The sequence below is a fragment of the Pleurodeles waltl genome, chromosome 8 (genome assembly GCF_031143425.1).
Source record: "Pleurodeles waltl isolate 20211129_DDA chromosome 8, aPleWal1.hap1.20221129, whole genome shotgun sequence".
NCBI lineage: Eukaryota > Metazoa > Chordata > Amphibia > Caudata > Salamandridae > Pleurodeles > Pleurodeles waltl.
This window is the reverse complement of record NC_090447.1, coordinates 1,302,395,913-1,302,421,941: the sequence shown is the minus strand read 5'-3', so window position 1 is coordinate 1,302,421,941 and position 26,029 is coordinate 1,302,395,913. Positions and strand designations below refer to the sequence as shown.

General features: G+C 44.6%; 1 protein-coding gene across 3 annotated transcripts in view; it reads left to right on the top strand.

Moving 5' to 3' along the window:
- IFT88 (intraflagellar transport 88) overlaps positions 1 to 5,712 on the top strand; it is a 497,265-nt gene extending 491,553 nt beyond the window's left edge. For 2 of the 3 annotated variants that reach the window (XM_069202281.1, XM_069202279.1), the window contains one exon: positions 5,594 to 5,712. The gene's annotated coding sequence lies outside the window, so the exon portion shown is untranslated. Of the gene's footprint in view, positions 1 to 1,785; positions 1,962 to 5,593 lie in introns of those variants that run through there. The other variant, XM_069202280.1, reaches the window with a different exon arrangement.
- The last annotated feature ends 20,317 nt before the right edge of the window (positions 5,713 to 26,029 follow it).

Below are 26,029 nucleotides of genomic sequence, written 5' to 3'. Positions count from 1 at the left end.
CCACCAATTCCGCTGATTCCAGCAGTCCTCCTCAAGCTCTCGATGACATCAGCCACGATTATCCTCATTGCACCAGAGTGGCCGAGACAGTGGTGGTTCCCGGATCTCCTTCACTGATCACTCCAGCCACATCTCAGGCTACCTTGCAGACCGGACCTCCTGACGAAATTTGGAGGACAAATGAGACATCCCAATCTCTCCTCATTGAATTTGGCAGCATGGCTCCTGAGTTAGTCCAGTATGGTCATCTAAATCTTCCACAGGACTGTATGGACATCTTAAAAGAGGCAAAGCGGCCATCCACTCGTTCGGCATACTCCTTCAAGTGGAAAAGATTCTGCATCTGGTGTTCCTCTAAGGGGATAGTCCCTACATCTTGCAAGGAAGATGTAATTCTCCCTTACTTGTTACAATTGGCACAATCTGGCCTCCAACTTTCTTCAATAAAAGTTCATTTGGCAGCTTTAACTGCTTATAGGAAAACTCCTACGCAAACCTCTTTCTTTAGAATTCCGGTTATCAAAGATTTCCTAGAGGGGTTAAAGAAGGTCTTTCCTCCAGTTAGGTGCCCGTCTCCACCATGGGAACTTAATGTGGTCCTTTCACGTCTAATGCAACATCCATTTGAACCAATACACAAGGCATCCCTCCAACACCTCACTTGGAAGACGGCCTTTCTAGTGGCAATCACTTCAACACGAAGGGTTATCGAAATCCAGGTCCTCTGTACCCATGAACCCTACACAGTGTTTCATCCCTCTAAAGTAGTCCTACAGACACATCCTAAATTTCTACCCAAGGTTATATCCGACTTCCATGTTAACCACACAATTTCCCTACCTACTTTCTTTCCAAACCCTTCCACTCCAGCTGAGAGAGCTCTCCATTCTCTAGATGTTAAGAGGGTGTTGAAATTCTATCTAGATAAGACTAATCCCCTACGGAGCACTTCACAACTGTTTGTTAATTATGGTACCGTCTGTACCGGATTAGCCACTTCCAAGCAATCGATATTGAGATGGATAGTCTCCTGTATTTTATTTTGCTATCAACTAGCTAAGAAAACCCTACAGGGTAAACCAAAAGCACATTCCACCAGAGGCAAGTCGGCAATGACTGCTCTATTGCGGAATGTTCCATTAGCAGAAATTTGTAAAGCTGCGACTTGGATATCGGTTCACACCTTTACTAAACACTATTGCCTCGACTCTGATGCTAGGGCAGGTGCTCAAGTAGGACAGGCTTCGCTTAGGAACCTCTTTGCTTGAGAGAATACTCCCTGATTACTATATCTGCACCACTGCGGTATATGGGATGAGCTTGTTATTCTATTCAACGCCTATGACTTTACATGGAAATCCCCTAGGAGAGAAGGTATAGTTTCTTACCTGTAACTCCAGTTCTCTCATAGGGGTATTTCCATGATAGTCATAAGCAACCCTCCCACCTCCCCGGAGGAGCAGATAGATGGCTGTATTGGATTAATATTTACTGTCAGCTAATAACTACCTGCAAAAACAACTGAGGTAACTGCCTCTCTCTAAGCATGATGGGATACTGGAGGACTAGCTGTTCTTAAAGGTACAGTATCCTTTTTTTTCTTCATTACTAATGGCAGACTATGGGCTACACTGCTCTGCACTCCTTCATAGGGGTTTTTCTGATATAAAGAAGTTTGGGAAGGATTTTTTCTGGAAAATTATATTAATTTGTAAAACAATTTAATGCATTTGCTTCAAGGCCAATCTGAATGAAGAAGTTTGAACACTGTAGCCTTTCCTATAGGCTGCATGGGAACATTCTTAAGTGACTTGGCAGGCCTTTCTGAAGTAAGGCGAACATGGACACTTAAGAAGAAGTAAAATTGGATAAAGTGCTCCGGGGTCCCCACAGGCGGGCGGGGAATATTCAACGCTTATGACTATGATGGAAATACCCCTACGAGAGAACTGGAGTTACAGGTAAGAAACTATACCTTTCCTTCCTGTTTAATGTTTGTTGTACAGACCATTATTCTGAAAAATGAGAGGCAAACAATCATATTGCTTAACCAATAAATTTAATTTCTACTAACTCATCTGAAATTCGTCTATCCTTATCCAAAGTGCATTCGTTTATATGTTTCTTTATTATCCGTGCTTTAATATCATGAAAAAACAAATTACAAAAAAACTGATTCAACTGTATTCAGTCTGTGATGTTTAAATGTTCGAATTAATCAAAATTTAGGAAGCAGAATACAAATGAATAGGTCAAGGCAATTGAATTCATAGTGATTGAATTTCCTTTATTTCCTGCTTTAGGAAGTTGGCTTTGTATATACTATCCCAAAGTGAGAGATAGTGTGCACAGAGTCCAAGGTTTCCCCTTAGAGGTTGATAGTAGCAATAATAGATAATACTAATGCTCTATTGTGTGGTAGTGTGGTCGAGCAGTAGGCTTATCAGAGGGTAGTGTTAAGCATTTGTTGTAAACACACAGGCAATAAATGAGAACACACACTCAAAGACTTAACTCCAGGTCAATAGGTTTTTATGTAGAAATATATTACTTTCTTAATTTTTTTTAGAACCACAAGATTCAGAATTCAAGTAAGTACATGAATTATAAGGTACTTAGCATAAGTAAATATGGAACTTTGAATTAAAACAGTAATGTACACAGTTTCGGCAAAAATGGCAGTAAGCTATTGTGAAAGTAGGGCCACTGCAAAAATCAACAGTTCCTGGGGAAGGTATGTATTGGTTAGTTTTTTAGGTAAGTAAAGCACTTATAAGTTCAGTCTCCGGGGCGTAGGCAGCCCACCAAGTCAATCCCAAACACCCAGCACCAGCAACACAGGGCTGGTCAGGTGCAGAGGTCAAAGTAGGGCCTAAATAACATAGGCACCTATGGAGAAAAGGGGTGCTCTGGCTCCAGTCTGCTGGCAGGTAAGTACCTGCGTCCTCGGGGAGCAGACCAGGGGGGTTTAGTAGAGCACTGGGGGGGTCCCAAGTAGGCACACAAAGCACACCCTCAGCGGCACAGGGGCGGCCGCGTGCAGTGGGCAAGCAAGGCTTCGGGTTTGTAATTGAAATCAATGGAGAGACCCGGGGGTCTCTCTGGCGATGCAGGCAGGGCACAGGGGGGCTTCTCAGGCCAGCCACCGACTGGGCAAGGATGAGGGCCGTCTGCTGGTCACTCCTGCACCGGTAGTTGGTTTCTCTCGGGCCTGGGGGTGCTGTGCTTCTTCCAGCCATCGGGTTCTTTGTTACCGGGCAGTCACGGTCATGGGGAGCCTCTGGATTCTCTCTGCAGGCGTCACTGTGGGGGTGCAGGGAGGTCATCTCAGAGTGTCCACGTTGTGGGAGTCGCCTGGGGGTCCTCTCTGCAGTGTTGGTTATTCTGGACACGAGCCGGAGGCGTTGGGTGCAGAGTGTTGGGGACTCACGCTTCTGGAGTGAGTCTGGAGTCCCTTTAAAGATGGTTTCTTTGTTGCTGTTTTGGACAGAGCCGCTGTCCACACAAGTTTCTTGGTCCTTTGGTTGCAGGGCAGTCCTCTGAGTCCTCCGATGTCGCTGGTCCCGCTGGATGCATCGCTGTGCAGATTCTTTGAGTCTGGAGACAAGCCGGTAGGGCTGGGGCCAAGTCCTTTGTCGTCTCTGTCGTCTCTGCGGGGCTTTCAGGTCAGCAGTCCCTCTTCTTGTTGTTGGTCATCAGGAATCTGATTTCCTGGGTTCAGGGTCGCCCCTAAATACTCTGTTACGGGGTGTGTTTAGGTCTGGGGGGCAGTAGCCAATGGCTACTGTCCTGGAGGGTGGCTACACCCTCTTTGTGCCTCCTCCCTGTGGGGAGGTGGGAACATCCCTAATCCTATTAGGGGGAATCCTCCAAAACAAGATGGAGGATTTCCTAAGGCAGGGGTTACCTCAGCTCAGGACACCTTAGGGGCTGTCCTGACTGGAGGGTGACTTCTCCTCGTTTTTCTCATTATTTCCTCCGGACTTGCTGCAAAAAAGTGGGGGCTGTGTCCGGGGGGCGGGCATCTCCACTAGCTGGAGTGCCCTGGGGCACTGTAACACCAGGCTTGAGCCTTTGAGGCTTACCGCCAGGTGTTACAGTTCCTGCAGGGGAAGGTGTGAAGCACCTCTGCCCAATAACAGACTTTGTTCCTGGCCACAGAATGACAAAGGCACTCACCCCATGTGGCCAGAAACCCATCTGGATGTGGCAGGCTGGCAGAAACTGATCAGCCTAGCATTAGTAGTTGGACTGGGATACAGGGGGCATCTCTAAGATGCCCTCTGTGTGCATTTCTCAATAAATCCCACACTGGCATCAGTGTGAATTTATTGTGCTGTGAAGTTTGATACCAAACTTCCCATTATTCAGTTCACATTATGGAACTGTGGCGTTTGTGTTTGGCAAACTCCCAGACCATATACTCTTTATGGCTACCCTGCACTTACAATGTCTAAGAATTGGCTTAGACACTGTAGGGGCACAGAGCTCATGCAGCTATGCCCTCACCTGTGGTATAGTGTACCCTACCCTGCCCTAGGGCTGTAAGACCTGCTAGAGGGGTGACTTACCTATGCACAGGCAATGGGTTGTGGGCATGGCACTCTGAGGGGAGTGCCATGTCAACTTAGTGTTTTTCTCCCCACTAGCACACACAAGCTGTGAGGCAGTGTGCAGTTGCCTAGTGAGGGGTCCCCAGCGTGGCATAATACATGCTGCAGCCCCTAGAGACCTTCCCTGGCCACAGGGCCCTTGGTACCAGGGGTACCATTTACAAGGGTCATATCTGTGTGCCAGGGCTGTGACAATTGTGGAGACAAAGGTACAGTTTAGGGAAAGAACACGTCCTGGGGCCTGGTTATCAGGGTCCCAGCACACTTTCAATAATAACTAGCATCAACAAAAGGCAAAATGTTAAGGGGGTAACCACGCCATCAGAGGCATTTTCCTTCACCTGCTCACTCTCCTTCGCAGCCAATAACCGTCCATGCCTTCGGGCTTAAGAGGGCCACGTCTTGACTCGTGGTGTGATGAAGACCTTTGAAACTGCTGGCCAGATGTTGACTTAGGGAGTGTGGGCATGGGCTGCTGCTCATAGGCACGTGTGGGAATTGTTTCTGGTATAATGTAATGCAATGCTATTTTTCAGACATGCAAGGAACATCTTTAGCCTGGTCTGCTTGCTTTTTGAAAGTGGGGTACACAACACATTTTAATGAAGTGTATTCGCTAGAATTACCTCAGTCATCAGAAAAGCTTTTTATAGTTGCAGTTCTGGCACAGCAACCTTAAGCAGGTGATGTGGGAAACGTGGCACGCCTTACCTGCTGAAGTATTTTAGAATGGGAAAATCATTAGATAATCAAACTTACTATTGACTATTTCCTCATTTCTGCGCAGTGTTTTGTTATTACAATCTTTCTAATGTATTTTGTACAGCAGCCAACCAAAGGCACTAAGCTTTACCAAATTGTCCTCTTTTTAAACATTTAATTCAAATGTGCTGCTTGGTTATGCTCCCAATCTTTAAAGCAGTAAAGACTGTGTGTTAATTTGCTACTGGCCTGACTGGTATATATTTTTTCTCTTGCAGGTGTGTATTCTATGAACATTTTATGCTGAAGAATCTTTGTGACTTTGCAGTGTGTCATAGGTGTATTTATCACAAATGTAAATTAACAATAAATATACAAACTATTTTTAAATCAAAAACTGCTGTGTATTTTATTGCATTTATCAGAAGATAAAATATTCCAAAAGTATATATATCCTTCTGAACTTTTTCTCTTACAGAAACTTCACAGAAGAACTTTTTATAAAGTATTTCAAACCTCTCTACCCCATTTTGCTTTAATTTCATTGTGATAGAAAATGCATCTTCTCCATTGTCGGATCGACATTATTATTATATGTTTTTATTATTTTGTATGGCTCCAACATATTGCTTTCATAGCTATAGTTACTCAGAGAGTGCCTCAGTAATCATTTTGAGGATAATTCGAACCTCCGATTACTAGCCTTGTAATATTATCCAGGCACCAGACTAGATCCTGAAATTGTTTATAGCAGTGCTCTGGCGCACCCAAGGTCATGTTGTGCATCTCCACATTAGCTCTCTATCACCCTGAAAGTGATAGAACAGAGCTTCATATAATGCCACATCTGCAATTTAAGATCAGTTCCTTTCTTTCGACACCTTCCGACATGACTCCTGAGCTCCGCTCCCAGGTCCTCTGACGGCATCCAAACTTCACAGTGTGCTAAGGAACAATGTCCCCATCAAAAACGACTGGATTCAAGCCATGCTGTTGCTGCAGGAAGTAGATGTCAATCACTGACTTGCACAAAGTGCGATTTTGTTGCCTGGACTCAGGACACAACTCTTAAGTCATATGGTAAGTGTCACTGCGAGGTGATGTTTTATATCCCGGAACAAAAGAAGTTGCTGGCCAGGACTCATTCTAGGTTATGGGCCGTTCCTATGACCACTTCCCTTCCAGCTCAAGGTCCTCTGGTAAGTCTAAATCCAAAGGCAAGCGTAAAAAACAAAGCAAGGAACTTCCTCATTTTGCCACTTCGACTGCAAGGAGAAGCCGTAAGGGCATTAGAAGGTAAGTTGTACTCACTCAGCTGATTCCTCAGCTGATCCCAGTGTGCCTCGAGTTTTCTGGGGTGTGGCCGACCACGGAACAGATCAAGGACTTCAAGGAGACCATCCTGCAAATATTTAGTGTGTGTCTTGCTCCATCTGGTGTGCCTTCTGAATCCAAGGAACCATAGAGGCCTCTGGTCAGATTACTACGCTAGGCCCCTCCCCAGCGATCTGTCCTCTAGGTCATGTTACCAGATAATGACTCTGATACAGACTTCTGCCCCAGCCCCATGATCTCCACCTTTTCCAGCCACCATGATGCCAGTACCGGCAGTGCAAGATGATCCCATCTACCTTAGCTCTACTAATGTTGACCAATGAAAGGACAAAAGTGCAACTACTTGTCAGACATGCTTACTCTAACCCTGTGCCTCTACTGTGTCACAGGACTACATTTAAAAAAAAGCTTTCTTTTATTTAAAAAACAAAAAGTTTCTCTGAGAGTTGGCGACAGTCCCATTGAACACTGCCTATTCTCCCTAAAACATTTTTTTCAGAAACTCTCCAAATGGGATCCTAATACCTTTTGCGAATAGGTTACTACCTCAACTTGGGTGTTGGTAACATTGCACTGATTTGCGACCCCGGTTGCAAACCATTCATATATTGCATGCCAATTCACTATTTGGAAGTGACACTCAAAACACACCCCTTCCAATACCAAATTTGTATCCTTTCACAGACCCATTTTAGGGGTCTGTAAACCGTTATCGACTTCTAAAATATATTTTTTTACATGGTCAGAAACTTATTTGCGGCCACAAACTCTTAATGAAAGTGTTTGTTAACCCAACAAATTTCTTACATCTGGCCCTTAGTGACTGACAGTCTTATTTGGGATTGGAGGAACATATGACATCCTCCAAAAGTAGTCTGATGCCCCATCTGCCCAGCTCTTAGTTCACTAATACCGAATATAACCCTAAAACATTTTTTAAAAAATGTATAATTAAAGTAAACCTTGCCCCCCTAACCTAATGATCTTTAACCCACACTTAATGAACTAGTTAAGATTTGGGTTAATGAAAATGACTCTTCCCCAAAAGGATCACAGTACTCTGTGCTTATTCTTTTATACTGCAGTTCTTCATTTCAAGATGCAGTCAAGGATGGAGACCTTAAGTTGGGGTTTGAAGAGCACTTAACCCATAATACAGCTTGCGAACATAATGTTAGACAGCAAATTATTGACCTACACGGTTCAAAAGAGGGCTAGCTCATAGTCGAATAGAGTATGTTTTTTCAATATTACAACATGGGCAAAACTTTATTACCTGTTGATAGAATGTAGCATCAAAAGTACTCAGTCTCCCCTGATCATTTATTTGATATTTCAGTTATCCTCAGGTAAAGTTCCTCATTAGTCTTTGAGTTCTCTCACAAGAAGGAGAGGTGCTATAATCTGGGAGGCAAGTCAAAGAATTGCATGAATTCCAGATGGCACAATTAAAAGCTATCCCATTATCAATAATAAAATAATACCCTTTCTGCATTTAATGGCAAACTATAACAATGCTCCCTCTTATCCATAGGCTTTCTGTGTTCTATTTAATACAATACTAGGCTTAACAAACAAAAAATGTTTCTGATAGATTCTTCTAACCTCAGATTCCTCACCTTGTAAATATTTCCCTTTGTAAAGATTTTCCCAGGCACCAGACTGAGCGTGGAAACTTAAAAGCAGTACTCTTGCATGCTGGTAGGTGGTGTTGTGTGCTACTGTGCCAACATTGTTCCATTCCGGGAAGTGATGAGTGGAGATGCACATAAGGGCCACCCAGCAGAGCAGACATCAGTTTATTTCTCCTTACATGCCTTTCGACCTGGTTCCGGAGCTTAGTCCTGTCATCTTTGGCAATTATTTTTCTTCAAAAAATTCCTTCTCAGTGTGCAATATGTCACTTCCCAAAACAACAGGTGTAAGGAAATGCCCTTTTTTGTATGATCACCCCCCAAAGTTGTGGACTAATGCTGAAGGTTTTTGACTCTGAGAGTGCACCAAGGGCTGCTTACCTCATTGACAGTTCCCTGACCTTAATGTGTATGTTTGATTAGATTATACACAATTGGCATCAACTAACACACTTGTAAGCCCCTGCTATATGGTACCCAGGGCCTGTAAGTTAGAGGGTCACCTCAAGTATTGCAGAATTGATTCTGCCACCCTGGGTGTGACAAAGGTAAAACATGGCTCACAGTCTTGCCCTCACGCTGGAAGGACAGTTTTAAATTGCTAGCTCAACTTTGCCTTCTAAAGCAATGGAAAAGCCCAATACTCCCTTTTTAATAGATATGTCGCCCCAAAGGTTGGCCTAAGGAGCCCTCAGACAGGATGCTGTATATTAGAAAGTGGAACAGGTACTTTTATATGTTCCAACAGTAAAAACCAGCAATTGTCGTTTTTACTTTTGGAAAAGACTAGTAGTCCCATTGATGAGTTCAGAGTTACAAGATGACACCTCAGCCTTGCTAACTTCTGACTGGAACTACTAAAGTTGGCCCTGTAAGGTATCAAACAACTTATTAAATTAAGCTCGACTTGATGCCCAAGCCTAAATCAAAGTAACTTGTTATTATGTGCAACTCTTACAAAGCTGCCACTCTTTTGCCCAAAGTCTCCTGTGCCTGTTCACGGTTGCATATGGGGTCTCTCCCTGAGACAGCTCTCTGCCCTCCTAGGGATATGTGTAAGCCACTCCCAGGAATGGACATAATAGAAGCCTCCGAGCAGGAGAGGTGTTACCTCTCCCTGGTAGAAAGCCACACAGGTGATGTCCCGTTTCCTCGAGGAGAACAGCACTCTAGACCCATCCAATCCGGATTCCACAGCAACCACAGCACCGAAACTGCCCTCATCACCGCCACCAACGACATCAGAACCATACTGGACAACAGCAAAACTGCAGCTCTCATTCTCCTGGACCTTTCAGCCACGTTCGACACCGTCTGCCACCACACCCTACGCACGCGCCACAGTGATGCCGGAATCCGTGACAGAGCCCTGGACTGGATCACCTCCTTTCTCACCGGCAGAACTCAGAGAGCCCGCCTCCCTCCATTCCGCTCTGAAGCCACCAAAAGCAGCCCGACCCTCTTCAACGTCTACATGGCTCCGCTCGCTAACATCGCCCAATCTCACAACCTCAACATCATCTCATACGCCGATAACACCCAGCTGATCCTCTCTCTCACCAAGGACACCACCAAGACCAACCTCCACGAAGGAATGAAGGCCATCGCTGAATGGATGAAGAACAGCTGCCTTAAACTAAATTCAGACAAGACTGAGGTCCTCATCTTCGGCTCCACCCCCTCCGCATGGGACAACTCCTGGTGGCCTGCCACATTAGGAACCGCACCGACACCCACCGACCATGCACGCAACCTGGGATTCATCCTGGACTCTTCACTATCTATGACCCAGCGAGTCAACACCATCTCCTCCTGCTTCAACACCCTCCGCATGCTTTGGAAGATCTACAAATGGATCCCCACTGAAACCAGAAGAACAGTCACCCAAGCCCTTCTAAGCAGCAGACTGGACTACGGCAATGCCCTCTATGCAGGAACCACAGCCAAACGCCAGAAAAGACTGCAACGCATCCAGAACGCCTCTGCATGCCTCATCCTGGACAACCACTGCCACTACTACATCACAGCCCACCTGAGGGACCTGCATTGGCTCCCCGTCAACAAGAGAATCACCTTCAAACTCCTCATCCACGCTCACTAGGCACTGTACAACACCGAACCAGAATACCTTAACAGACAGCTCTGCTTCTACACCGTGGCCCAACAGCTTTGCTCCGCCGACCTTGCCCTCGCCACCGTCACTCATCCACCGGAGGCAGATCATTCTTGCATCTCGCTGCCAAGACGTGGAACACTCTTCCCACCCACCTGTGTCAGACCAAGGACCTCCTTACCTTCAGGAGACATCTCAAGACTTGGCTGTTAGAGCAGTAGCAGCCCTCCCCACCCCCACCCTCTGAAATGACCAATGCAGCTGACACGGTATTTATAAAACAAAACAAACAGCATTCACCGTTGAATAGAAACAGTTTGATTGTAGAAAAGAAAGTAAAAACTACTGACGCACAGAAGGTAAAGACACAATAAAAATGCCTTTTATTATCATTTACATTTGCTACATGTTTAAATGCTAGGATATGTATTCTTACACATTTAAACATTGAACTCTTGTATTCTTTTGTTTTCTGTTATTTGTTTGCATATTAGCACTGTCTGGGCAAACCTCTCAGTTCATTAGCATCAGTTCCATATACAAATACAGCTACAAGTAACTTGTGAAAGACTTCCCAATTCTGCAGCAGCACGTTACAGCATTTTTAGTAACTTTGCATCCGTTTGAGCAAGAAACAAGATTTTTTTGTTAAAATCTGCAGATTATGTGGCAAATAGATATTTATACAGAAAACACAGCAGAATCACATAACTCCAGTGCTCCTACATATAGGGAGTGCATAAAGAAAAACTGTAGAATATCTGTTGGTTTCTAATACATAAAACTGTGCTGTGCAAATATTTCAACATATATCAGCAGTTATGAAAACGCCAATGAAGCACATTTTGGTTTGTAATTCTGAAGGGTGATGGAAATAATGATTTTAATAGGATCAAAACAAATATGGGTGGTGCTAAGTACTGTATTTTATTCTATTTCAACATTTGTATAGGACTTACTACTCCATGTATGGCACTGAAACTCTAACATATATGGTCAGCAAGCTATGCCATATAGGAGGGTTTGTGGTTGGAAGGGTGTTGTCTTTGCTGTATGATCCTAAGTGGGAAGTGTTTACATTTTGTGCGTATTGACCACCGAGTCGCGATTATCATGTTATGGGCTGCAGCGCATAGCAGTGTGGTCGATGATGAGGTGAGAGAGTCACAGGCACATAGTTTATAGTTTTTCAGTAGGCTGGCAGCTTTGAACAGCTCAGCAGGTCCCTTTATTATATGATGATTATAGTCTGCTTAGATAGTCACTGTACTGGGTTGTTTAATCAGAACTTTTGTGTGTGGTTGAGGGCCTTAGCTGGCTTGGGTGTAGGGAGAGAGAAGTGGAGAGATCTGCTGAGACATGCATTGCTACTATCATCCCATATATGAGTGTCATTATGAGATGTAAAGAAGTTGCCATAATGTATATGGGACCTTGTAACCTTGTGGGTGTGGAGGAACCACTCCAGACTGCGTTATAGTCTTAAAAACAAAGGTTTTACTGAAGATATTGAATGTGGCGTAAAACAGGTAAGTTTGATTCAGTCTTGAGTTGCTGGGTTTTAGGTGGTGGAATGTTCTTGAGGTTTGTCTTTACTCGTCTCTTTCTGTCCCTCTTGTTTACAGGTCGTTCCACGGGAAGAGCTTGTGGAGAGAAGAGAATAATAGCTGTAAGTGACAGTGATACTGGTATCTCCTGTTTCTTTATAATGTCTTTGTGATCCCTGTCTTACTGTTCTTGACAAGGTTACATTTCTCACATTAGCTCAGATTAGCACGTACTTTCCTTCTGTTTTTTAATGGTCTAATTCCTATTCTTTCTGTCTTTATATGTTTTCTTTCAGCGCTCAACCGTTCCTGTGCTCGGGTTTTGGCTGGCCCCTTAAAGGTGACGGTGGTCTATGGTGCCTGAAGGTAAGTTTTTGTCTCTCTCCCTTGTCCTTGTTCGTTTCTCTCTCTCTCCTTCCCTTTTCCCCAGTGCTCGTGCATTTATGTTTTCTCGGTGTTTGTCCGTCCCCCTCCCTTCTCCCCGTGTTACCTTTTTCCCCCCCTTCCCCCTCCCTTCTCACTCCACTCCTTTATCTCTTTCGTACTTGCACTCATTCAGGGACGTAGTCCCACGCACCTGAATGGCCACGCTTCTCCTGGAGCGTGGCGGTATGCTGCGTTTCATCCTCCCGGTCGCCTGGAACAGGCTTGTCTGGCAATCGTCTTCCGGTTTCTCCTCCGATACCCGGACGGTACCGCCGTTGCTGGTTCACAGGTGGGCTCCGCTCCTCGTCTTCCTCCTTCCAATCCCTGAACACTGCAAGTGCTGACAGCGGCACATTTGACCTTCTGGCGTCCCGCCACTGCGGATCTACCGACCAATCACGGGCAGAGTGACCAGGAAGCTTCGGAGTAACAGGGGCAGAGTCAGCACAAGTGAGAGCCATGTGCGGGCGAACTGGTTCCAGCCCGTCACAGACCTGTAATTGTGGACTAACGAAAGTCTTATGACTGACCCGCAGTATGTGACATACTTCTTCTGTTATTCCATGTCTGTTCATTTAGTGATGGGTGTTGTACTGGCTGCAGAGAACTGATAATAAACAACCCTTGTATCAGATATGTTTTATGTCAATATAAGAGGCGTAAATTACAGTGGGCTGCCGACCTGTGAGTGTTATTAATATTAGTGTGGGCCAGAAATGTTATATATGGAATTACATAAGTATATAATACCCTGGCACCCCACAGGTGACCCCCACCCTTAACTTAGCTGCCTATCAAAAGTAGTTTGCTAGTTGGGTTGTTTCCAGTCTGTGGATTGTAAGTTGAATATTAAGCTTCCGTTGTGACCGTCTGGCAGGGTGCGGAATGTGTGGTGCTGTAGTTGTCTTGGAAATAGCCATGTTTTCAACTGTATTCTGAAGTGTATGTGCTCCTGGATGTTTTGAATGTTGGCTGATAGTGAGTTCTAGAGCTTGACGGATTGTACTGAGAAAGCTGTGCCTCCTCCTATTTCTTATGGTAAGGTGGTATAATGAAAAGTGGTGTAATTCTGGAGCAGAGTATCCTGTTTTGTTTGTATTGCTTAGATTTAGCTTGTAGGCATAGTAGTCCTTTTCCTTGGAGGCACTGTGGACAATGCAAAGTGGCTTGAACATTGCCTTTCTTGCTATTGGTATTCACTGAAGTGATTGCAATGCTGGTGTCATGTCTTTTCTTGAGTGAAGATGGAAAAGTCCCAGAGCAGCATTTTGGAAGAGTTGTAGTTTGTGTATGATGAATGTGGCATAGTCAAACTTAGATCGTACACGTGTGAGGATGGCTTGCAGTTTCTGTTGGTATTTAAGGTATGGGAGGATGCAACCTAATGTTTTCATTGTGTAGAAGGTACTCTGTTTGACGTTATTAACATGTGGTATCATACATAGGTCTGAATCCATGTTATCTACTAGGTTTCTGACTTCTCTTGATAATGTTAAAGGGGTCTTATTTTCCTTAGGCCATATGGTGGTAGGCTGGCATTTTTGCCATTGTCCGTTGGTCATAATGTCTATCTTCACAGTACTTAGTTTAAGATGGCTATTCATCATCTATATGTTTATTGACTAAAGCCAGTCAGTCAAGTTTTAAATTGTAAAGGTTTTCCACACCATCCATTTTTAAACTGATTTGGGAGTCATCTGCATAGTTGTAACAGGTGAAACTAAATTATTTAATTAGGGTTACTAAGGGGACTAGGTAGATGTTTAATAACATATGATATGATGGACACCTAAGGGACAACACAGTGTTTGTTGTGAGAAACTGATGTGAAAGGTAGTACTAACACTAGTTCAAACTCACAGCTGAGAGGTGAAGCATTCAATGGGCATTAGTTGAACTCACCTCCCACATATGGTATACCAAACAAGAATTTGCTGTGTGAAAAGATTAAACTGGACAGGACATTGGGTCATGTTATTCTTAAACCAACAACTTTCATGAGATTTCCTATTCCTGATACATACCTGGTTGTCAGTATCTAAACCTGCAAACCATTCAGAAGCAATGTCGAATAAGTAAATTCCAGATTTCAGTATTGCACAGTGTTTTGATCAGCCTATTGGGCTGGGGCAGAATAATCAAAAGTCAGGCATGACTTACATTTGACTGGCATAGCTCTAGCCTACTCTGACTGTTGTGAAATATAGCCCGGCGAGATAATGTATCTGCTCCAAAGATCTTTATTTTGTTTGCAGGAGCCAGATACAGATAGTCTGTTAGGTTAATGTGTCTACTGCAGAGGTCTGCAAATACCATAACTAGAAATAGTGTGAATCTGAAATGATCCAACATAGCCTGTCATGTCACAAAGGGCTGCTATAACAGACTTGCTATCTTTCAAAAATAGATTCAAATCTAAATAACCCTGCAAGGGTCAGCACGCTGAAGATTAATCTACAGAAGAGAAGAGAGAGAAAAAAGGTTCTAGAAAAGCCGGGAAATAATGAGAGAAGGAAAGAAGAGTAAATAGAAAAAGCAAGGGAGCAGGAGAGTCAGGAATGAGAATATAGATGGAGCAGCAAACAGAAATTGGGGAAAAGGAGGAGAGAGGCAGTGGAAACAGAGATAAGGAGATGGATGGGGAGAGAATGGAGACAGTGGGAGCGAGCTTAAAGGAGGAAAATGAGAGCTAGATACACCTGGAGAAAAGGTGCTTACAGATTATAAGCATAATTTATAGGTTATGATGTTTTATACAATACACCTGACCTAATGTGATTTCAATGCACAATTTTGCACTTTAACCATTGTCACTTGACCCACATTATGTTTTGCAAGTTGCTTAACAATGGCACCCCCTTGTTATTTGTTACTCTGTGCTCTTAGTGAAATGTGCTGAATCCTTTTTTTTAATGTATATCAGCCATGTCCATATTTGTTGGTAGAATCACTGAAAGTCAACCCAGTTGGTGAGAAGTCCAATTTCTATTAAGGAGGAGATTTGGCTTTCTAGTATACATTTAAATATTAACTGTTTCATAAAATGAAGCTTGACGTTTATCTTCATCTGCAGAAGAATCCCTCTGCATGTAAATATTTTCAAATTTCTAATAAACTTATCGGTCTTCCATGCCTTTTACATTCACGACTCTGAAAAGTGTATGATCGTACAAGCAATATTAGTCACATAGAGGGTGCCACATTGAGGCTTCTATGCAAAGAGTCTGCTGCATGTGAAAAAGTTGAGAATTTCCATAATTCTGAAAGTGGAGGACTTCGTAGCATCCAAATAGGAGGTACCATGCAAGCAGCATGAATGAGAGATATTATCACAGAGCAGTATCCTAGGTGCAAACCTTGAAATCAGACTCTGAGCTTTAGAGGCAGTGCTGGTACCTGCCCATCTGAAAATGGAGATGAAACTAGTGTCCTCAGTCAGGTCACATGCCTCAGATGGGCCCATACCAGGTTCATGAAATCACCTATCCTTTGCCATGCCTACCTATCTTACTGGTTGATGTCTTACAAAGGTTTCCTTTGGTACAACATCTTTCGCACAACAAGCCTATAACTATGGGGGTGTATGCCACTGTCTGAGCCTGCTTTAAGTCTATGCAGTTTTGACTGGTGGTTTGATCAAATGTAATTAAACTATCCATCTTTTGTCACCACCTTATAGTGGAATTCATTGTGGGATCTTCCCTTGTAAAATGATATCTAAATTCTATTGAGTTTTCACCATTGTTGTAGCCCTAAAAAGTTTACAACACACTGTTCACCACTAACTCCACAGAACTTTCTTGATGGATATGCTCCAAGCTCTCTATAAAGTTATTTTAAATTAGCGGTGAGTTAAATTAAAACTTCACTTATGAAGCCGGGTGGAATTGGGAGCCTCTATACTTCGAGGCATGAAATTTCCTAACCTTATGTGAGGTAGGGTTTATGCTTTCGGACCTTCCAAGTGTGATGATTTGCTTATGCAAAATGTCTCAGGCATTACATCTTATAGCAAAAAAATGTGGAGTGTGGCGTCTGGACTTCCACCACCTGAGTTAAGGATTGTGGGAGGTAGGGCTCTGAGCTGAGGTCAGCTTATTTAAAACAAAAACAAAAAAACAACACTTCATAAGCTTTGCATTTCACAAAGCTTGAACAGTTAGAAAATACCCAAAGTTGTGAGTCAGCCTACTTTACAACTTTACATCCCTGTACTTTAAATCCTGTCTAACTGATCAAATTTAAAGTTGGATTGTGTAAAATCGATTGAGTGTGCTTTAATATGTACCTTACAAAAATCACGTATTCACTTACATTGAATCACACAATGTGCACCCAGAACATTGAAACAAGAATATTGTTAGCACAGAATATCAAATCCAAAATATCAACAGGTAAGTATAGATATTCTATCACTTATTTCACATTTATGTATTCATGCATGCTATATATATATATATATATATATATATATATATATTTATTTATTCAAGGTATGTAGATGTGGAGTTATTAGGAGTAAATCCATACTTCCCTATATGAACTTACCTTTTGTTCATCTCTCCTGAATATTCTTGTTTCACTGTATTCTGGGGGTTGATATTTAGTAGCACAACAAGTGTTTGGGAAGGAATACTTCTATAGAGCACAGTGCTAATGTTTAGTCAGAGATGAGGGTCATGTCCCCTAAAAATATGCATCTGGCTATGGGCTGGGGTCAGTTGGCTGACCTCCTGTTCACAGCACAAGGCCACAACAGCTGCAGAAGCCTGCTGGGCGAGTTAATTGTCCAGATTCCCAATTTGCTGCTTCTGACTGCTGTGCAGTCCAAGGGAACAAAACCCAATGTTAAAGAGGTGCTCCCGAGTCTTCTGGGCACGGGAGATGCAGCTAAGTTCTCTAGAAGGCAAGTTACCGCCAAAAGAAGAAAAATGCTGAAACCACTCTACCAGATGACTGGTAGCCCAGTGGCGTCTGGACTTCTGCAGAGCTTGAGAGGATGTCAAGGGACATCACCCCCTGTGGCCAGAGTGGCCTCATCAAGCCCGTGGACCAATGAGAGTAGCCTCTGTCAACCGCACAGGCATCCGTCTAGCATCTTAAGTATCCTATATCGCTTGCATCGGGACCACTCCATAGACGTCAATGGCAAGGAGAACCCCACACTGGAACTGAACTGAAGACCGCTTTTATGGATGACGTAACTGTTTCTGTGAACCTTGTTGGTCCCCCTGACTGGCTCCCTGGCAAACTTTGTTGCCTGAAATAACTCTCAGTTACCACATTGAGATTCGACAAACTTTTCTTTCTTATTTTATTTTTTTAAGTTTCCAAGTGTCAAATCTGTTGAATTTGCCAATGCTTGTTTGTGGTTAGGTGAAAAGTGTTTATCTACTGTACCTTGTAAATACTATATGTCTGGAACCCTCTGGTGGATCCTTTTCATTTTGTTGTGAAAAATTATATAAACATCCAAAGTGATGTTATAGTTGTTTTCCAAATACCTTTTTATTGATTTACACATGACAAATATGACATTTGGAACACATCAGCGTTTCCGCATATATCGGATTAAGAATGCACACAATGATAAGAACAGTTCCCCAACAGTCCCTGGTCCCCCCCTTACTGCTCTCGGCTGTTCATAATAATATATTGACTAGAACCCAGTGGAATGAAAATGAAATAAAGCATTTCAAGTTTAAAGAACCCTAACAGGGATCTCAAACTTTATTGCTACATTTACTACACAAGGAGAGGCTAGGTCCCACGTAAGTCTGTCATGCATTTCCAGTTTCTTAGGCTCCACATGTGAAACCCTAGCCGATCCCCCGGACAGTCATCATTCTCTACTCGCTCGTATACCAGCCCAGCCCTGATTCAGGCACTGGTTTCATGTTTGTCGTTTCTTCCACACTCACACCAGGATCCGGGGTTTCAGGTAAACCAGTTGGCGTTGCTGCCCATGCAGCCAGATCATCCATCACTTTTTCAACTCGCCTCACATGTTTCATTCATACTTCTTCTGCCACCACCCATTCTGACATATCTCAGAGCCTGTCTGAATACCCAAGGGGGGTGGGTTTAGACCTCAGCTACTTTATTGCAATGTGTTGTTTTGTAAGCAGGAGACCCAATAACAGAAATGTCCTACTCAATTTCTTGTTGTTGGAGTAGGCCCAGTTGGACCCTACGGGTTGTGAGGTGTATGTCCCAGCTAGTGGCTCTATTAAGACTTGTAACTATATCAGTCCAGTACTGCGCATGTGAGGGGCAGTACCATACCACGTGTATAAAATCTGCTATAGGGTGCCCACATCAGGGACACCTGGCTGACCTGTTGTTGTAAATGGCAAGAAAGAGTTTAGGAGAGAGATACTCCTGGCGGGTATAATTATATTGAATCAATTTAAACTGCGTGTTTGAGCTGGCTGTTTGTACTCCTGCGTGTATTTTGTTCTACATCGAAGTGGACAATGGCTCTCCAAGGGACTACTCCTATTTGACGTGGGTTTTGGTATAATATTCAGAAAGTCTGTTCAGAGAGCCCGTCAGAGCTGTGAAATCAGTCTGCGCCCTCCCACCAATGATAAGAGTGATACTAGCACATGTGAGAGTTATGGCTCCTCTGGGAAGCTGGGTGATATCCCCGTGCTGTTGCGTAAATCTTTGCATATTGTAAATGTTTTCCCGTATCAAGCACAAAGGAGTCCATCACATCATCCTGGGTTATAAACTGACCGCCAAGTTATAAGTCGTAGAGTACGTCACAACCTCCATCTCTCCACTCCTGTATGTACATTACATTCACAATTTGTGCAAATTGTTTCAGATTCCCATACCATCATATCTCTAGCATACAGGGCGCATCATAATACTCTTTTGAGAATATTCCCCATATTTGACATACCTGTTGAATGATAAAGGACATATCAGATGGGTCCCGTGGCCTACTCATAAGTAGAACAAGAAGAGGCTGACCCCCATGGAAGCCCTTCAATATTTTTTTCTCCCAGTTGTCCACTGGGTCTAGCCAGAGGATAGCATGTTGTAAATGTGCTGCTCGGTAATAAAATTCGATATCTGATGGAGACTTCTAGTTGCAGATTCCTTACATGTGAATTTCCCCCAGGCATTAGTGGAGAATTTTCTGAGCAGTACTCCTGCATGCCGTTAGGTGGTGTGGATCGGCTCCGCGTCCATCATTTGTGTCGTCTGTGCTGGACATGATCTCGCTGATCCTATATAGGCACCTCCCTAGCACGCAGACGTCAGTTCTTTTCTTTCCATGCAAGCTAGCACCGATCCAAAGAGAGCTACCCATCAGTCACTTTTTGACTGGCCTTTTTTCAACTTTTTATTGAAGATTGTTTGAGTTTTCCACTCTTGGTGTGTTGAGGATGTCAACGAGGAAGGCCGGGTTTAAGTCCTGCAAGTTGTCATCGGGCGATGTCCATGACAGATCCACACTTTGTGTGTCTTTGGTGCCTAGAGGACAACCATGAACTGAAGTCATGCTCCGAGCGTCGAGCCATGCATCCGAAGGCTTTGAGGGAGCGGTCCCTGAAACTGATGGTGTTCTGAAGCTCGACTCCATGCAAGTCGAGGTCCTGGTCAAGAGGAAGGTCCCAGGAGCGATCAGAGTCCTCCATCGTTGTAGTCCCACTCCAAGTCCTCAGGTTGATTGGTTAAGTCTAGGCACAAGAAGAAGAGCTACAAGTCAAAGCATTCTTCGACTTCTCCTTGTCTGTCGGCTGACAAGATGATGTAGCGTCGTAGGACTCTTTTTCTTCATTCTGAGGAACCTGTTCCTGGGCCGACTACACGCACCTCGCTGAGTTTCCGGGAGCCGCAGCAACCGCTGCCCATCTTTGTGACTTCCACTAGGCCATGTGCCTCATTTTTGGGCAGCCTTTGCTGGAAAGCCTTTGGGCCATGTGGAGTTGTAAGGGGCCCCTTCGGGTTCCGTGTCGGCGGCTTCAGCCTTTGTGCCGAGTGGCACCCGTAGATCTGGTCCTAGATCCAGAATGGCATTGGTTGTGCACCCCGACCTTCCCTAATGCCAATGTTTCCATGTTAGAGATGAGGAGGATGAACACCCTCCTCCTCACCTAACTAGGGAGAACAGGGCCCCAAGGCCCCTATCTCCAAGGATAGTGCTTATAGGACCTGGATCTTCCACAGGGGAGTCTGGTTCCTCTGAGAACATTGAGGGCAGCCTCAATGAAGATGACCTCCTTTTAGCAAGCATGGCCAAAAGATTAGCTTTGGAGCAACAGCTCCTAGCTAAAGAGAGGGAGAGAGCCGAAATGGGCTTAGCACCCATTAATGGTGGCAGCAATATAAATCGGATGAGAGAGCATTCTGATGTCTTACAAATTCCAAAGGGATTGTCTCTAAATATGAAGAAGGTGATGACATCACCAAATGGCTCACTGATGCAAATGCTCAATCCTATGACCACATGAAGGCTACCCTGATTGAGGGTTCACCACTGAGGAGTACACAACTAGGTTAGGGGAGCTCGCAAAACCTCGAGCCAGTCCTGGGTTGATTTTTTAGACTACTCAGTGAAAACACTAGATGGTTGGATAACTGGCAGTGGAGGGCATGACTGTGATAGGCTATATAATTTGTTTATCAAAGAACATATATTTTTTTAAGTAACTGCTTCACACAATATCTGGTAGACCTAGGTACAATTTCTCCCCAAGAATTGGGAAAGAAGGCAGACCACTGGGTCAAGACAAGGGTGACTAAAACTTCCACTGACCAAAAGAATGGGGTTACAAGTCCTCCCCAGGGGAAGGATGGTGAGACACCTAAGGATAAAGGTAAACAGTCTTCTCAAGGGCCCCAAAAACCTGCACCGGTGGGTGGGTCCTGAGCCTCTTTACAATCCTCACATGGGTACAAGGGTAAAAACTTTAATCCCAAAAAGGTCTGGTGTCACAACTGTAAACAGATTGGACACCAAACTGGAGACTTGGTCTGTCCCAAAAAGAATCCCCCTAGCACTGCTCCAGTTAGTACTGGTATAGCCAGTCTCCAGATGGGATCAACAGATTGCCAGGGGCAAATCAGAGTTCACACAGAAGCTACTTTAGCCTCTGAGGGTGTGGTAGATGTTGCTACTCTTGCTGCCTGACCCCCTAACATGCAAAAATACAGACAGCACCTTGATTAATGGGGCAAAGGTTGAAGCCTTGAGGGCTACAGGTGCCAATGTCCAGGGACAGTATTTAGGTAGTGGTCTCTTCTGCAATCCCAGTTGAATGCTTACAGGGAATGACCTGGAGTCCTCAGCTTGGGCTGAGGTAGAACTCAAAACCCATGTAGCCATGCTGGGAATTCCTGAGATGGTGTGTGTAAAACCAAGAGCACAAAGCCTAGCACAGGGTGAAAAAGAAGCGTTGCAGCCTGGAATCATGGCCCAACTTTCCAAAATAAAGGGCACGACAACTGGGGTGCCAGCTTCTGAGCAGCAAAAGAAACCAGACCTCTCTTCTCAGGAAGAAGTCTTATCCTCTGAGGAAACTGAGTCCATGGAGCTGAATCCTTATCAGGTAGATCTCTTGGGCCGAAGGGGACCCTCAAGTGAACAGCTGTGCCAGGGACAAAAGACGTTTCCCACTCTTGAAGGCCTGAGACAGCAAGCTGCTGCACAGGAAAAGGGAGATGTTCAGTGGCTCCCACAGGGTCTATTGGGAAGATAGGCTCCTTTACACTGAGGTCAGAAACCCCAAACCTGGTAGTGCCTCAGCAGTTTAGGGAGTTTATCCTAACTTTGGCCCATGACATTCCTTTAGCTGGGCATCTGGGACAAACAAAAACATGGAGAAGACTTGTTAGCAATTTCTACTGGCCCAATATGTCTCAGCAGCCGGCTGGTCAAGGCCATCATCATTCGTTTGGGACAGGGCCGCCCTTGTCCCATGTTCATAGGCATTTGTCTGCACAATTAACTACTTAGAATAATCCGGAGCTTTGAGAACTGGTGCTGAGCACATTGCCTCCTTCAGGGTGTCCACACCTCGCCGCCTCACTCAGCTCCTGAGCAGGTAGGCCACACCATGTCACTCCACATATGCGGGCAAGGGACCATTAAAAGCCCAGTCAACCCAGCCAGGCTGGTGGCTAAGTCTTTTTGTAAGTGTGAGAAAAGGCCTCTTTTTTACATGGTTAGCCCCCACTTTTTGCCTGTTAAATGATGTAGCCTAGAAATTGTTAGTGCCCAGGGCTCCTGCTAACAAGGTTCCCTGGACCAGATTTCTTTCCCCAAAATTGTTGTGATGCATTGACACATTTGGAGACGCATTTAGCTGCCACCATAAGTCCCTAGTAAATGGTAATTGGGTACCCAGGGTAAGAGGTACTAAGGGTAGGCCCCTGAGGGTAACATCACGGATTGTGCCACCCTCTAGGGCCATGCATTCAGGTGCACCCTGATGCAAACCTAAAATGCAAACTCAACATGGCACACTGCTTGTGTACCCTGTCCACTATACACTGCATGCAATATAGGTAAGTCACCCCTCTAGCAGGCCTACCAGGCCTAAGGCAGAGTGCACTATGGTGGATGTGAGAACATAGCTGCATGAGCAATATGCCCCCACTGTGTCCTTGCCAAACCAGGGACATAGTGAGTGAACAGAGAAGGCATTTTAAATGTATTTGCTGGACACTGGTCAGGACGAGTTTCACAGCTACACGATGGCCACTCTGAGCCCTGGGTTGTTTTGTATCAAACAACTCAGAATGATAAATCCAAACTGGACTGTTGCATGTGAGGTGTCCTCTCCATTTTATTTTCCTCCATCTTGGATGGAAGGAAAATAGCCAATTAGGTGTAGGGAAGTGACCACTGCCCATCGGAAGTGGTCACGTAGTGGGTGTAGCCTCCATAAGTTAGATGGCCCATTGGCCAATACCAGGTTCCCCCTAACATACCCACAAAATAAGGTATTTTATAGGCATCCCTAGACCAAGAACTCAGATTTGACAGACAGAAGAAGGCCAGCACCAAGATGATCCAAGGCACTAGAACTGTGGACCTGCTGCACCAAGAAAAGGAGCCAAACCCTGCCTAATGCACCCAGGTCCTGACAATCGCTGCTGAGGAACTACTGGACAACTGGAAAAACTCTAAAGAACCCCAGAGGACCTCCAGGCTTTGCAAACTTCCGGAGAACTCCCTCCAGAGTGGAGGTACCACTCTAAGGCCCAGATTTAAGAAAAGTGGCGCTACGTGACATGTAGCACCACTTTTCTTGCAGCCCCTTGCCCCCCTAAGGCCACCATGTGTGCGCCATATTTAACATACGGCGAACCATGGCGCAGGTTAGGGACAATAGTGTTATAATTTTTTATGCTATTGTACTTTGAAGGATTAGCGCAAAAAATGTTGGCGCTAATCCAACAAAGTACACAGAGGCCCATTATAAACAATGTTGTGCCTCCTTTTAATGCCTGCTCTGTGCAGACGTTAAAAATGCCACTAAAAATAACGCAGTGGAATCTTTTAGATTCCACTGTGACATTTTTACAGGCCAACTAACAGGGGAATCCCCCTTGCATGCATTATGCCTGGCGCAGGCATAATGTGGTGCAAGTGTTTACAAAGTGGCGCAATGCATGCATTGCGTCACTTTGTAAATATGGTCCAGCGTTTTTGCCACACTATTGCCACATTAGCGTAAAAACATGACACTAATGAGGTGATAGTTGGCGCTATAGCCTTCATAAATTTGGGACTAAATCCACAGGGAACCAACAATCCAGTGAGGTCCACTTCACTGACAGGTCACTAACTCGGGAACCGGACACCGCAGCCAGACCAAATATCACAGCAAAGACCGCGAGGGCAAACCCTGCCAGTGTGCCAAACTTGGTGACACTGTGCCCTCCAAAGGCTGAACTGCACCAAGACCCTTGGTTTTGGTCACCTGACTTTGGAGATAAAAAAAAACAGCCCACCCAGGACTGTAAAAGGACCAGGAGAAATCCCCAGTCAAGGGGCTTCAGAAACAACCTGGACCTCCCACCAGAGTGCTCCCGTTATCCTAAAAATGACCCTTCAACCGACTTACCTCCTGCTTCTAAGGACTCCTCTACGCACAACTCTTCTCAGTCACTCAGCACCCGGCCGCCCTGTGGCTTGCATCGAAGCACCAGCTGTGTGCTAAGGGTACCCCACCAATTGTGACCACGACACTCCAAGGGGGAATTCCTGGATCCATCTTTAAAATCCACTGTGCAGACCTTTTCCAAGTGAACCCCTGCGGTGGCCAAAGACCAGCTCCAGAGACCTTCCGCTGCTCCCGCCGGAAAGGGGAGCTTCCAGAACTTCTGCAGCTGAACCAAAGTGGCCATTGACAACCCCAGCCAACCTACAAAAGGAGAACTTGGTTACTGCTCTGCCTGATTTTATATGTATTTTTAAAGGCGATCCACCATTGATTTCTATGGTGCGTAATTACGCGCAAAAAGACTATTTTTTATTAAACTTCAAAAATTCATATCTCTAAAAGTACTTAACTGATTTTGATGATCTTGGTCTTAAAGTTTTCATAAAAATCTTAATTATTTTTATAAATTGGTCTTGAGTTATTCCTTTGAGTATGTAAATTGCAGGATTCATACTGTGAGTACAACAATTGCTTTGCACTTCTCCAAGATTGGCCTTACTGCTCAACCAAGCTACCATAAAAATTAGAGCATTAGGTGGTCTAGTTTTCACACCTGTAAACCAATGTGTGGTTGCCGGGACCCTCTGCACAGTGTGCCTAGCTTTGCATACTAGGACCAGCCTCCTACATTAACCCCTGGTGCACCCCATTGCTAGGGCCCCGCCTGGGACCCAGCAACACAGGGTTCCACACCCTGTGTCAGGAACAGGCGCCATCTGCAGCACAAAAGGGTCCTTCCCCCGGGGAGTAACACCATGCGGGCCGTCAGCTCAGACCCCAGGAACTATCAGCTTTGTCATGAGCACCTGTTTCTATAGTCAGAGGTGCTCCCGTTGTTCATCCACTTAAGGCAGGCTATTATGAGGGGGAGATGGGCTTTAAGTAGGGCAGATAGCGCAGGATTTCATTGGATGCTGGCAGGAGTGTCTCAAAGAGTGATTAGTCAGCCATCTTGGTTTGCCTCGCCCCCCGCCCAATTTTATAAATTGATGTTGGATTTCTGGAGTGTCTTGTGTATTTCTCATGCAGTTGTTTTGGTGCTGTTTAAATGGTTTACACTTGTTCTTTTGTGTATGCCTGACTGCCCAAAGCCACAGCTACCCAGGGTTGAGCTAAGGGTTTAACAATCGAAACCTGACTGATTCTAAAGGGGTTGATAGTGTATTACATGGTGAGGTTACACAGTCACACCATATAATACTCCCCAATTTCTCAAAACGGGGTTTCCAAGCTTGCTAGGACTGTCGCAAATAAATGTCTGTGACAGCTTTCCATGAGGTATGTCTGTTGTGCCTAGGGCAGAGCATGACTCTAAGGCCATACAGGACTGCAAAGCGAAACTCTATGTTGCCAAACATCAGAGGATTCCATGCAAAGGGAAGTCCTGTTTAATAAGTGTGTCCAGCAGAAGATCCTCAACACGTTCAAACTCTTTGGGTAACTCAAAAAGAAGCATAACAAATCAAAGAAA